The following is a 13877-nucleotide window of genomic DNA, read 5'->3' on the forward strand; positions in this document are numbered from 1 at the left end:
AATCTGGATCTCCCACTTGGGTACTAAGGATCCAACCATTTGGGCCCTCACTTGCTGTCTTCCAGAGTGCCCACTAGCAAGGAAGCTGGAATGAGAAGTAGAGCCAGGACTCAAACCCAGGTACACCAATGTGATATACAGGTATTGCAAGCATCATCCTACCAGCTGCCCCAGGTGTCCTCCCCCACTAGTAGTTGGTTTAACTTCACCTTAAAAGGTATTCTGTAGGAGTTGGTGCTATGATGTATCGGCATAGTAGGCTAAGCCTCCGACTGCAGCAGCAGAATCCCATATGAGCGGTGGTTCGAGACTTGGCTGCTCCACTTCCAATCCAGCTCTCTGCTATGGCCTAGGAAAGTAGAAAAAGATGGTCCAAGTGCTTGGGCCCCTGCATCTGCTTGGGAGACCTGGAAGAAGCTCTTGGCTCCTGGCTTTAAATCAGACCAGCTCTGGCTGTTGCAGCCATTCGAGGAATGAACCAGCAGATGGAAGATCTTTCTCTCTATGCCTCCCTCTCTCTGTAACTCTACCTCTCAAATAAATAAATCTTTTTAAAAAAAAGTATTCTGTAAATGTTTAATCAAAAATTGAATCCTTGCCATCCACTGGAAAGCTTCAGATTAAGCTCCTGATTTCTGGCTTTGGCTTGGCGCAGACCTGGCTGTTGCATGTACTTGGGAAGTGAAAACTGAAGCATGATTTCCCTCTCTCTCTCTCTCTCCCTCCCTCCCTCTCTCTCTCCCTCTCCCTCTTTATCTCTCTCTTTTTTTAAGAATTTTTTATTTATTTATTGGAGAGGTAGAGTTACAGACAGTGAGAGGGAGAGACAGGGAAAGGCCTTCCCTCCACTGGTTCACTCCCCAAATGGCTGCTACAGCCAGAGCTGCACCAATCTGAGGCCAGGAGCCAGGAGCCTCCTCCAGGTCTCCCACGTGGGCGCAGGGGCCCAAGCACTTAGGCCATCCTCCACTGCCTTCCCAGGCCATAGCAGACAGCTGGATTAGAAGAGGAGCAGCCAGGACCAGAACCAGCACCCATATAGGATGCCGGTGCCACAGGCGGAGGATCAACCTATTGCACCACGGCGCCGGCCCCCCTCTTGCTCTCTCTTTCCCTCTCCCTCTCTCACTGTGTACCCCTGTGACCCCATTTCTACCTCTCAGTCTCAAGTAAATTTAAAAAATTTCTTTTACATTTGGAGTCAATCTGGATATTATTCCTTTCCTGATGCTATTTGTCATTTTTCATGTGTATTTATAAATACTTGCTGAAGCATTTTTATCATGGCCATTTTTTTAAATTTTATGTATTTATTTTTTATTTAAAAGGCAGAGTTATAGGGAGAAAGAAAGAGAGATGGAGAGAGAGAGAGAGAGAGAGAGAGAGAGCGCTTCCATATACTGGTTCACTCTCCAAATGGCCACAATGGCCAGGACTAGGCCAGGCTAAAGCCAGGAGCCTGGAACTCCATCCGGTCTCCAACATGGATGGAAGAGACCCACGCACTTGGGCCATCTTCCACTGCTTTCCCAGGTGCATTATCAGAAAGCTGGGTCAGAAGTGGAGCAGCTGGGACTCAAACAGTGCTGTGTGGGATACCAGCATCACAGGCTGTGGCTTAACCCTCTGTGCCACAACACTGACCCCATATCATGGCTACTTTAAAATACTGACTAAAAGTTCCAATAACACTTTCATCTATGTTGTCATATATTGATGGTCTTTTTGGTTTTTATAAACATTTTTATTTACTAGAAAGAGGGGCCAGCGCTGTGGCATAGTGGGTACAGCTGCTGCTGCAGTGCTGGCATCCCATATGGGCACCGGTTTGAGTCCTGGCTGCTCCACTTCCAATCCAGCTCTCTGCTATGGCCTGGGAAAGTGGTGGAGGATGGCCCAAGTCCTTGGGCCCCTGTACCCATGTGGGAGACCCGGAGGAAAGCTCCTGATTCCTGGTTTGGGATTGGTGCAGCTCCAACCATTGCAGCCAATTGGAGAGTGAACCATTGGATGGAGGATCTCTCTCTCTCTCTCTCTCTCTCTCTCTCTTTCTCTCTTTCTCTCTTTCTCTCTTTCTCTTTCTCTCTCTCTGCCTTTCCTTCTCCTCTGTGTAACTCTTTCAAATAAATAAATCTTTAAAATTAATAATAAATAAATAAATAAAAATACTTACTATAAAGAGCCACACAGAGAGAGGAAAAGAAAGAGAGAGCTTCCATTCTCTGGTGCACTCCCCCAGATGGCCACAACAACCAGGTTGGGCCAGGCTGAAGTCAGGAGTCAGGACCTCCCTCCTGCTGTCTCACGTGAGTGGCAGGGGCCCAGGAATTTGGTCCATCTTCCATTGCCTTCCCAGGCACATTAGCTGGAAGCTGGATGAGAATCAGAGCAACCAAAACTCAAACCAGCATCTCTGGGACTCAGACTGGCATCCCTATATGGAATGCTGGCGTCAAAAGTGGAAGCTTACTGTTGCACCACCACCCTGGCCCAGTTGTCTTTTATTTGAGATCATCCCAGTTCTCCAAGTGACAAATGACTTGCAATTGAAGCCTGAACATTTTCAAATTATATCATGAAACTACATGTTATTGAAATTTATGTTATGTAGCTTTTTGTTTATTTTATTTATTTGACCGACAGAGAAGCAGAAGCAGAGATAGAGAGAGACCTACCAACCACTGGTTCACTTCCCAAATGCCAACAATAGCCAGATCTGGGCCAGACCAGACCCAGGTGCTTGGAGCTCAATTCCGGCATCCCATGTGGGTGTCAGGGACACAAGTATTTATGCCTCCAAGGATGTACATTAGGAAGCTAGAATCAGAAGCCAAGCTGTGACTTGAACCCAGGGACTGGTGCAGGATGCAGGAATCCCAAGCAGCAACTTAATGGCTATGTCAATTGCCTGCCCCAGCTAGCTTTCTTGCCCACCATTCTGAAGGGGAAGTAGGAGAATGATGCTTTATCATTACTGTTAGGTGATTATAGAAATCCCGGTTCCCTGCTTGGCTTCTATTGCCAGGTAGCTCCTTGTTTCTGCAGGCTGGGTTTGGAAGTTCCAATTCCCCTGTAACACTGTGAAGTGGGGACACTCATCACTGAATGGTGATGAAGGGCTCCCTCTTTGGTCTCTGACACCACCATGGCAGGGGGAAGGGGCACACCCTGCAAGCCTCATGGGCTGGAAGAACAGGCTTCCCACTCCACCTTTGCTGCTGTGGATGAAGTTGAGGGCCTCAGTCTTTAGCTGGAATAGAATGGTTAGTGTTGGGGCCGGTGCTGTGGTGTAGCCTAGCCTAGCAGGTAAAGCTGCCTCCTGCAGTGCTGGCATCCCATATGGTCGCCGGTCCGAGTCCCGGCTGCTATACCTCTGATCTAGTGCTCTGCTGTGGCCTGGGATAGCAGTAGAAGATGGCCCAAGTGCTTGGGCCCCCTGCACTCACATGGGAGACTAGGAAGAAGCACCCAGCACCTGGCTTTGGATTGGCACAACCCCGGCCATTGCAGTCATCTGGGGAGTGAACCAGCCAGTGGATGGAAGACCTCTCTCTCTCTCTCTGCCTCTCCTTTCTCATTGTGTAACTCAAATAAATAAATGAATGAATCTTAAAAAAAAAAAAAAGAATGATTACTGTCTGGGAGTTTTCTGTCTTATGAGTTTGTTCCTTTCCTGATTCTTTGATTAGAGAGAATAGGCTGTTGTACCTTTTTTTTTTCTTTTTAAGATTTACTTAGTTATTTGAAGGTCAGAGTTACACAGCAAGAGAAGGAGAGGAGAGAAAGAGACAGACAGACACACACACACAGAGAGAGAGAGAGAGAGAGAGAGAGAGAGAGAGAGAGAGAAAATCTTCCATCCGCTGGTTCACTCCCCAACTGGCTGCAATGGCTAGAGCTGTGCCGATCCGAAGCCAGGAGACAAGAGCTGCCTCCAGGTCTCCCATGCGGGTGCAGGGGTCCAAGGACTTGGGCCATCTTCTACTCCTTTCCCAGGGCACAGCTGGATCGGAAGTAGAGCAGCCAGGGCCGGCACTGTGGCATAGCGGGTTAAGCCATTACCTGCAGTGCTGGCATCCCATATGGGCGCCAGTTCAAGACCCAGCTGCTCCACTTCTGATTCAGCTCTCTGCTACGGCCTGGGAAAGCAGTAGAAGATGGCCCAAATGCTTGGGCCCCTGCACCCGCATGGGAGACCCGGAAGAAGCTCCTGGCTCCTGGCTCCTGGCTTTTGGTCGGCACAGCTCCAGCCATTGCAGCCAATTGGGGAGTGAACCATCTGATGGAAGACCTCTCTCTCTCTGCCTCTCATTCTCTTTCTGCGTAACTCTGACTTTCAAAGAAATAAATCAAACTTTTTTAAAAAAAATTAAGTGTGCCAGCACCGTGGCTCACTAGGCTAATCCTCTGCCTGCGGTGCTGACACCCTGGATTCTAGTCCTGGTTGGGGCGCCAGATTCTGTCCTGGTTTCTCTTCTTCCAGTCGAGCTCTCTGCTGTGGCCCGGGAGGGCAGTGGAGGATGACCCAAGTGCTTGGGCCTTGTACCTGCATGGGAGACCAGGAGGAAGCACCTGGCTCCTGGCTCGGATCAGTGCTGCGCGCCGGCCGTAGCAGCTATTTTGGGGGTGAACCAACAGAAAAGGAAGACCTTTTTCTCTGTCTCTCTCTCTCTCTCTCTCTCTCTCACTGTCTAATTCTGCCTGTCAAAAAATTTGGGCCGGCGCCGCGGCTCACTAGGCTAATCCTCCGCCTTGCGGCGCCAGCACACCGGGTTCTAGTCCCGGTCGGGGCGCCGGATTCTGTCCCGGTTGCCCCTCTTCCAGGCCAGCCCTCTTCTGTGGCCAGGGAGTGCAGTGGAGGATGGCCCAAGTGCTTGGGCCCTGCACCCCATGGGAGACCAGGAAAAGCACCTGGCTCCTGGCTCCTGCCATCGGATCAGCGCGGTGCACCGGCCGCAGCGCGCCAGCCGCGGCGACCATTGGAGGGTGAACCAACGGCAAAGGAAGACCTTTCTCTCTGTCTCTCTCTCTCACTGTCCACTCTGCCTGTCAAAAAAAATTTTTTTTTAATTTTTTTAATTTTTTAAAAATTAAAAAAAAGTGGAGCAGCCAAGACTTGAACTGGCGCCCATATGGGATGCTGGCACAGCAGGCAACAGCTTTACCAACTATGCCACAGCACCAGCCCCTCTGCCTCACTTCTGATCCAGCTACTTACTAATGTTCCCTGGAAAGCAGCAGATGATGACCCACAAGTGCTTGAGTTCCTGCCACCTACATGTGAGATTGAGATGGAGTGCCAGGGGCTGGTGCTGGGGCCTAGCAGGTAAAGCTGTGGTCTACAGTGCCAGCATCCCATATGGGCGTGGGTTCCAGACTGCTCCACTTCCGATCCAGCTCTCTGCTGTGGCCTGGGAAAGCAGTGGAAGATGGCCCAAGTCCCTGGACCCCTGCATCCACATGTGAGACCTGGAAGAAATTCCTGGCTCCTGACTTCGGATCAACACAATTTCAGCCATTGAGACTATCTGAGAAGTGAACAAGCAGATGGAAGACCTCTCTCTCTCTCTCTCTCTCTCTCTCCCTCTCCCTCTGCCTCTGCCTCTGCCTCTCTGCAGCTCTGCCTTTCAAATAAATAAATAAATCTTTTTTAAAAAAAAGAGAGAGAGAGATGGAGTTCCAGGCTCCATCTAGCTGTTATAGTCATTTGGGGAGTGAACCAGCAGATAAAATCAATCTTTGTCTCTTTCTCTCTCTTTCTCTCTCTTGCTCCTTCTTTCAAATATGTAAATAAAGACTTTCTTTCAAAAAGAAGATATCTTCTATCCAGTGATTTTTAAAAATTTTCTGGTGTGTTTCCAATGTAAATTTCCATGTAGGCTACTTTTAATGTTTACTTTATTTACTTGAAAGGTGGAGTGACAGAGAGAGACATATAAACAGAGACATGCATTCCATTAGTTCATTCCCCAAATGCCCGCAATAGCCAGGACTGGTCTAATCAGATCCAGGATTTTCCTGTAAATTGGCAGGGGAGAGATGGGAAATCAAAAACGAAAGAAACTTTGGATTTTTCCTGCTCTCCTTGACCTGCAGGGACCCCTTTTCCCCTTCCTTGACCATCAATAGAAAGTGTCTCTCAGGAATTCTTTCCAACTACCTGGAGTACAGGTCTGGGTTTTAGTTAGTTCTGTTTTGGTTTTGAGTCCAGGTGAGATACCAGAGGGAAAAAAAAATGAGAAAACTCAGTAATGGTTCAGTGGTGCTTTGAATACTGTGTCCCTTTTCAAATCTTCATGTTATCATTTGCATTCCAGAGACTTCACATAGCTGATCCAGACATTCATCTGCGGGGTTGTTTTTTTTTTTTTAAGATTTATTTATTTATTTGAAAGTCAGAGTTAGAAATGGAGAAGGAGAGGTAGAAAAAGAGAGAGAGCGAGAGAGCTCTTCCACTCACTGGTTCATTCCCTAGATGGCTGCAACTGCCCAGACTGGGACCGGCTAAAACTAGGAGCCTGAAGCTTCTTCCAGGTCTCCCACCTGGGTGGCAGAGGCCCAAGCACTTGGGCCATCTTCTATGCTTTTCTCAGTCTATTAACAGAGAGCCAGACAGATATTGGAGCAGCCGGCACTCAAACCAGCACCCATGTGTGATGCTGGTGTCGCAGGTAGGGGCTTTACCAGCTACACTACTCTGACCTCTCGTCTGTGGTTTTTATCTGCATTCAGTAGGAAAGACAGGGTGAAGTGCTTGTCATTTTGACCAGAACCTGGTAATCTCATTATTACTTTAACATTTCACTTATCATTAGAGATTTTGAAAGCCTTTTCATATTTTGAGAGGGAGTTTTTTAATCTTACTTTGAGAGCAAGTATGTGTATGTATGTGTGTGTGTTAAAGATTTATTTCTTTATTCGAAAGGCAGAGTTAAAAAGAGAGAGAGAGAGGTCTTCCATCTGCTGGTTCACTCCTCAAGTGACCACAACAACCCGAGCTGGGCTGACTTGAAGCCAAGAGCCAGGAGCTTCTTCTGAAGCCAGGAGTCTCCCATATGGGTACAGGGACCCGAAGATTTGGGCCATCTTTCACTGCCTTCCCAGGCCATAGCAGAGAGCTGGATTGGAAGTGGAGCAGCCTGGGGCTGGTGCTGTGGCATAGCAGGTAAAGCCGCTGCCTGCAGTGCTGGCATCCCATATGGGCACTGGTTTGAGTCCCGGCTGCTCCACTTCCCCATCCAGCTCTCTGCTGTGGCCTGGGAAAGCAGTAGAAGATGGCCCAAGTCCTTGGGCCCCTGCACCTGTATGGAAGACTGGAAAGAAGCTCCTGGCTCCTGGCTCCTGGCTCCTGGCTTCTGGCTTCAGATCAGCGCAGCTCCAGCTGTTGTAGCCAACTGGGGAGTGAACCAGCAGATGGAAGATCTCTCTCTCTCTGCCTCTCCTTCTCTCTGTGTAAAGAAATCTTTAAAAAAAAAGATAAGGAAGTGGAGCAGCCGGAACTTTAACTGGCACCCTTATGGGATGCCAGCACTGCAGATAGTGGCTTTACCTGCTAAGCTACAGTGCCAGCCCCAATGTGTATGTTTTTAAGGAAGGATTTATTTTATTTATTTTAAAGGCTGAGTTACAGAGAGAGAGAGAGAAAGAGAGAGAGATCTTCCATCCACTGGTTAACTCACCAAATGGGTATAACAGCTAGGGCTGGGCAAGGCCTAAGCTAAGAGCCTGGCACCCCTTCCAGGACTCCCTCATGGGTGTCAGGGACCCAAGTAGCTGGGCCATCATCTGCTGTTTTCCCAGGCACGTTAGCAGGAAGCAGGACTGGAAGTAGAGCAGCCAGGGCTCAAACTGGCACTCCTATAGGATGCCAGGATGGCAAACATCAGCTTAACCCACTGTGCTACAACACAGGCTTGGAAATTATGCTTTGTCCTTCATGCCTAATCTAAAGAATGATCTACATATTTGTAAGTTTTAAATCCATTATATTGTAATAAATATTTCCTTTCACTATGTTTTCTTCTAGAGCCTGTATGGTTTCATTTTTCTATTGGATTTATAATCAGTTTGGGATTTAATCCTGCATATGGTGTGAGGTGTGGATCTAATTTTATCTTTTTCGAAAATGTTTCAGGGTCCTGCAGCCTTCTTGGGTTAGGCAACTCCCTAAAAGTATTCACAAACCTCAGTAGCAGGATAAATTCCAAGCAAAGGTTTATGACATCAAAGATGCAGAGCAAGAGCTGCAAGAAAGCCAGTGCTCACTAGGCTAATCCTCCTTGCGGCGCCGGCACACCGGGTTCTAGTCCTGGTCGGGGCACCGGATTCTGTCCCAGTTGCTCCTCTTCCAGGCCAGCTCTCTGCTGTGGCCCGGGAAGGCAGTGGAGGATGGCCCAAGTGCTTGGGCCCTGCACCCACATGGGAGACCAGGAGAAGCACCTGGCTCCTGGCTTTGGATCAGCGCGGTGCACCGGGCCCTGCAGCGGCCATTTAGGGGGTGAACCAACGGAAAAGGAAGACCTTTTTCTCTGTCTCTCTCTCTCTCACTGTCCACTCTGCCTGTCAAAGAAAGAAAGAAAGAAAGAAAGAAAGAAAGAAAGAAAGAAAGAAAGAAAGAAAGAAAGAAAAGAAAGAAAGAGAGAAATAAAGAAAGAAAGAAAGAAAGAAAGAAAGAAAGAAAGAAAGAAAAGAAAGAAAGAGAGAAATAAAGAAAGAAAGAAAGAAAGAAAGAAAGAAAGAAAGAAAGAAAGAAAGAGAAAAGAAAGAAAGAAAGAAAGAAAGAAAGAAAGAAAGAAAGAAAGAAAGAAAGAAAGAAAGAAAGAAAGAAAGAAAAAAAGCTGCAAGAAATACACTGGCAGAGCTCATAGAGGCCAGACGGGCTTATGTGTCTTAATTATCCAGGGTCTCTCAGGACAGGCTTTCGCTCTATCAGCGAAATATAAGGATAGATGTGATATGTTTGCTTCTGTGGAATCCTGTTTGAATTTTAGGGTCTGAGATTTTTATGGGAGGCTGATCACATGGCAGGCCTATTTGCTACACCGGGAGCCATGGCAATCGAAACTCGGGACTACAACAGTGAAACCAGGTGCATGCACCTCGTCAATCATGATGTTTGTGCAAAGCGATCTGACAAGCTAGGACATCATGGTCCATTGCCCAGGTGTACACAGCAAAATCATCCATCACTGGCATGAAAGAACATTTTAAAGGCCATATTCCCAGAGGTTGACCAAGGGTCAGTTGTGATTCTAGGTTTCCTTGAAGATAGGAAAAAATAAGTAACCACCCTGCTATTTTAACTCATTTTTCACAAAATGACTAAACAATTTCCTAAGCACCTTTATGAAAAAGTCCATCTTTGTCCCTGTGATTTGCAATATCGCCTTTATTCTATACTAAAGTCCCATACTTGTATTTCCTTGTGGATATTTATGGATTTTCCATTCTATTTCTGATCTGCCTGTTCCTTCATGTGCTAGTACACGCAGTATTTTCATTAGAGAGCCGATGTGGTATGTTTAATGGTTGGTAGACGTTGCCCAGCCCTGTAGGTTTTCTTTGTGGTGTTTTCCTGGCTATTCTTGGTTGTATATTTTTCCATATAAAGCTTAGCATCAATATGTCTGTTTTTCTAAAAAAAATCTTGTTTCTATGTGGACCTTTTCCCTTCAGTAATTTGCATCTATTTTCCAGTATTTTAACTACAAAAAAATCTCTGCAACACTCTAACATACTGTTCATATAATTTGGCTACTACTTCTTTCAAGTTTCTTTTTTATACAATTGCAACAATACAGTGTATGTGTGTGTGTGTGTGTGTTGTCTATGGCATTGATACAGTCTTTGTAACCATCATTTTTTAAAGTAATTTTTAAGGTTTACTTATTTTTATATGTTCATTTATTTTCAGCTACTTGAAAGCCAGAATGATGGGGGCAAGGGAGGGGAAGGGGGGGCGGGAGGAGAGAGAGAGAGAGAGAGAGAGAGAGAGAGCTTGCATCTGTTAGTTCACTTCCCAAATGCCCATAGCCAGGGCCAGGCCAAACCCAGTAACTTGGAATTCCATCTGGATCTTCCTTGTGGTGGCAGGGCCCCAGGTACTTCAGCCGCTATCTGCTGTCTCCAAGGATGTATTATCAGGAAGACAGTTTAGAATCAGAGGTGCCAGGACTCAAACCAGCATTCTGATATGGGGTGTGAGCATCCCAGCAGGCAGCTTAACCCATTGTGCCACGCCCCTGCCTCTGTCTCTATTTATGTATCTCTCTCTCTCTCTCTCTCTCTCTCACACACACACACACACACACACATACACATCTCATGTGTTAGTCCATGCCCCAAATGCCTCAACAGCTGAAGCTGGGCCAGTCTGAACCTAGTAGCCTGGAACTCCATCCAGGTCTCTCATGAAGTGCCAGAGACCCAAGTACTTGAGTCATTCCAGGGTATGCATAGCAGGAAGCTGGAATCAGAAGTGGAGCTGGGACATGAACCCAGGCACTCTGAAATGGGATGTGGGTGACCCATGCAGCACTGTTTTAAAAGTAGTTATCACCATTCCTTTTTTAAAAAAAAAGATTTATTTATTTATATGAAAGTCAGAGTTACACACACACACACACACACACAGAGAGAGAGAGAGAGAGAGAGAGAGAGAGAGAGAGAGAGATCTTCCATCTGCTGGTTCACTCCCCAGTTGACCACAACAGCTGGAGCTGTGCTGATCTGAAGCCAGGAGCCAGAAGCTTCTTCCAGGTCTCCTACACGGGTGCAAGGGCCTAAGGACTTGGGCCATCTTCTGCTTTCTCAGGCCATAGCAGAGATCTGGATAGGAAGTAAAGCAGCCAGGACTCGAACTGGCGCCCATATGGGATGCTAGCACTGCAGGCGGCGGCTTTACCCGGTATGCCACAGTGCTGGCCCCCCATGCAGCATTTTAACCTCTGTGTCAAAAGCCTGCTCCACATAAATTTTCAGGCATGGCTTTCTATTTAAAATATCCATTCTATAATGACACAAGCAAAAAAAGAAAATCCTTTTTAATACTGATGTTTCATCTATTCTACAGCATCTCTCTCAGTCTAGGCATAATGTTTAGGGTACTGTTTCTTGCTGTGCTGGGTCCACTTTTACAGCATTCTGCTAACAAGTTAGCACCTAAGGTGAGAGTGAAGCCCTGGCCCAGTTCCAAGGCATGACATGATTATGGTGCCTTGTTGAGGTTTAACAACCCTAGATAAGTGCCCATAATATGTTTTGGGTGTAGCCACATAGATCATGATGAAGATACATGAAATTCCCATTTTATGAAAGAGATACATATTCTAGGAAACCTCAAATATTGTAAACACCATATTCATTCATCCCTTAGTATCTGTGGGGATGGGTCCCAGGACTCCCCTAACACACCAAAATCTGTAGATGCTCAAATGTCTTCCATAAAATGGTGTTGTATTTGTATATAACCTAACACATCCTCACATACACTTCCATTCATCTCTACTTATTTATTTATTTTTTTTTTGGACAGGCAGAGTGGACAGTAAGAGAGAGAGAGACAGAGAGAAAGGTCTTCCTTTGCCGTTGGTTCACCCTCCAAAGGCTGCCGCGGCCGAAGCGCTGCGACTGGCGCACCACACCTATCCAATGGCAGGAGCCAGGTGCTTATCCTGGTCTCCCATGGGGTGCAGGGCCCAAGCATTTGGGCCATCCTTCACTGCACTCCCTGGCCACAGCAGAGAGCTGGCCTGGAAGAGGGGCAACCGGGACAGAATCCGGCGCCCCGACCGGGACTAGAACCCAGTGTGCTGGCGCCGCAAGGCAGAGGATTAGCCTAGTGAGCCGCGGCGCCGGCCCTCTACTCATTTTTTTTTTTTTAAGATGTATTTACTTATTTGAAAGTCAAAGTTACAGAGAGAAGGAGAGGCAGAGAGAGAGAGAGAAAGAGAGAGAGAGAGAGAGAGATATCTTCCATCTGCTAGTTCACTCCCCAGTTGGCCACAATGGTTGGAGCTATGCCAATCCGAAGCCAGGAGCCCAGAGCTTCTTCCAGGTCTCCCACATGGGTATGGGAGCCCAAGGACTTGAACCATCTTCTACTGCATTCAGGTGGTGGCTTTACTTGCTACGCCATAGCGCTGGCCCTCACATCTCTAGTTTTTTTTTTTTTTTTTTTTTTTTTTTTTTTTTTTTTGACAGGCAGAGTGGACAGTGAGAGAGAGAGAGAGACAGAAAGGTCTTCCTTTTGCCGTTGATTCACCCTCCAATGGCCGCCGCGGCTGGTGCGCTGCGGCCGGCGCACCGCGCTGATCCGATGGCAGGAGCCAGGAGCCAGGTGCTTTTCCTGGTCTCCCTTGGGGTGCAGGGCCCAAGCACCTGGGCCATCCTCCACTGCACTCCCTGGCCACAGCAGAGGGCTGGCCTGGAAGAGGGGCAACCGGGACAGAATCCGGTGCCCCAACCGGGACTAGAACCCGGTGTGCCGGCGCCGCTAGGCGGAGGATTAGCCTAGTGAGCCGCGGCGCCGGCCCTCTAGTTTACTTATAAAACCGAAAATAACATAAGCACTACGTAAATAGCCATTATACTATATTGTTCAGGGAATAATGATAAGAAAAAAGTTTGTGCAGATGCAATTCTTTTTTTTTTTCAATAGTTTTGATCCACAATTGGTTGAATCTAAAGATGTGGAACCTGTAGATGTGAACAGTCAACTATATATATAGAGGGAGAGAGAGAGAAGAGAGAGATGGAGATACAGGGAGAGAGAGAGAGATTGAGAGGTTTATTGCAAGGACTTTATATTTTATTCATATATTTTTTATTTTTAAAAGGATTTATTTATTTGAAAGTCAGAGTTACACAGAAAGAGAAGGGGAGAGAGAGAGAGAGAGAGATCTTCCATCTGCTGGTTCACTCCCCAGTTGGCCACAACAGCCAGAACTGCGCTGATCCAAAGCCAGGAGTTTCTTCTGGGTCTCTCATGTGGTGCAGGGACCCAATCCCTTGGGCCATATTCTACTGTTTTCCCAGACCATAGCAGAGAACTGGATCAAAGTGGAGCAGCCAGGACATGAACCGTTGCCCATATGGGACGCTGGCACTGCAGGTGGCAGCTTTACCCGCTATGCCAGAGCACTAGCCCCTTATTTATATATTTTAAGATTTATTTAATGATTTGAAAGGCAAAGGGGGGGGGGGAGAGAGAGAGAGAGAGAGAGATTAAGAGATTTTCTGCAAGGACTTTATATTTTATTTATTTATTTATTTATTTATTTATTTTTTGACAGGCAGAGTTAGACAATGAGAGAGAGAGAGACAGAGAGAAAGGTCTTCCTTCCATTGGTTCACCTCCCAAATGGCCACTGTGGCCGGCGCTCTGTGCTCATCCGAAGCCAGGAGCCAGGTGCTTCCTCCTGGTCTCCCATGCAGGTGCATTCTCCAGTGCCTTCCTGGGCCACAGCAGAGAGCTGGACGGGAAGAGGAGCAACCGGGACTAGAACCTGGGGTGCCAGCGCTGCAGGCGGAGGATCAGCCTAGTGAGCCGTGGCGCTGGCCTGTATTTTTATTTTTAAAATATTTTATTTATTTAGAATTATAGACAGAGGGAGGCGGGGAGACAGAAAGTTCTTCCATCCACTGTTTCACTCCCCAGTTGGCCGCAACAGCCAGAGCTGGGCTGATCTGAAGCCGGGAGCCAGAAGCTTCTTCCAGGTCTGCCACATGGGTGTAGAGGCCCAAGCACTTGACCATCTTCTACTGCTTTCCCAGGCCATAGCAGAGAGCTGGATCGGAAGAGGGGCAGCCAGAACACGATGGGATGCCAGTGCTGCAGGCAGAGGCTTAGCCTATTATGCCATAGTGACGGCCTCTGC

This window comes from Oryctolagus cuniculus, chromosome 15 (genome assembly GCF_051225735.1).
Source record: "Oryctolagus cuniculus isolate XC-2025 breed Fujian yellow rabbit chromosome 15, ASM5122573v1, whole genome shotgun sequence".
In the NCBI taxonomy this organism is placed as follows: Eukaryota; Metazoa; Chordata; class Mammalia; order Lagomorpha; family Leporidae; genus Oryctolagus; species Oryctolagus cuniculus.